The sequence below is a fragment of the Oncorhynchus clarkii genome, chromosome 17 (genome assembly GCF_045791955.1).
Source record: "Oncorhynchus clarkii lewisi isolate Uvic-CL-2024 chromosome 17, UVic_Ocla_1.0, whole genome shotgun sequence".
In the NCBI taxonomy this organism is placed as follows: domain Eukaryota; kingdom Metazoa; phylum Chordata; class Actinopteri; order Salmoniformes; family Salmonidae; genus Oncorhynchus; species Oncorhynchus clarkii.
This window is the reverse complement of record NC_092163.1, coordinates 24002497-24003545: the sequence shown is the minus strand read 5'-3', so window position 1 is coordinate 24003545 and position 1049 is coordinate 24002497. Positions and strand designations below refer to the sequence as shown.

Sequence of the window (1049 nt, the reverse complement as noted above, 5' to 3'; positions counted from 1 at the left end):
CCCTTCTTTGCAAGGCATTGGAAAAACTCCCTGGTCTTTGTGGTCGAATCTGTTAAAAATGCACTGCTCGACTGAGGGACCTTACTTACAAATAATTCTGTGTGTGGGGTACAGAGATGAAGTAGTCCTTAAAAAAATCATGTTAAAAACTATTATTGCACACAGAGTGAGTCCATGCAACTTATTATGTGAATGTTTAACAAAGGGGTTGAATACTTACTGACGCAAGACATTTCAGCGGCATTCTATGTTCTTTATTTCTTTGTTTCTGGCCAAGTGTGGATCCCAATCAGAGGCAGCTGTCTATCGTTGTCTCTGATTGGGGATCTTACTTAGGTAGCCCTTTATCCCACCTGTGATTGTGGGTAGTTGTCTATGTGTAGTGGCCTGTGAGCACTACGTAGCGTTACGTTTGTTATTTCTTGTTTTGTTGGCGACATTATAAATAAACTAAAATGTACGCTGCGCCTTCGTCCTTTCCTTTCGACGAGCATGACACTATCCATTCAAACCCCAGTCCTACCTACTTAAAAGTCATGGAAAAGGTGTTTTTTAATATTTGTCCAGTAGGTTTCCTCAAGGAGAAAGCCCACACTTCTATGTCAAAGATAATAAAACAAAAACACTATAGTAAATACTACAGTATACTACAGCCATGTGTTTTTGTGCAAAACCTAGTGAATACTACAGTGAAGTCCACAAAAACACTACAGTGAATATTACAGTATATTAACTTAGTAATACAACAGCATTTATACCATAGTATACTATAATATTTTTTCATGTGGGCAGGCTCTCACAGATCTCTTCATAATATTGATTAGCCATTCAAAGTTTTCATTATTGGTAGGCAATCTAGGTGTGTTTAATATCCGTGAATCCATGAATTGCTGGCTTTATGTGAACGTCTATGGGTGACCAAGCTGACTATAAAATGCCGGTGTGGGACAATTCTTTCCTACTTTTTATTGTGAGGGTACTTCCCAATTTAGTACACTAAATATTCCCATGCTCTGTTTAAAAGTAGTGGCCTATACAGGGAATAGGGT

General features: G+C 38.2%; 1 pseudogene; it reads left to right on the top strand.

Moving 5' to 3' along the window:
* Positions 1–543: 543 nt before the first annotated feature.
* On the top strand, positions 544–593 carry LOC139371724 (U7 small nuclear RNA; annotated as a pseudogene).
* The last annotated feature ends 456 nt before the right edge of the window (positions 594–1049 follow it).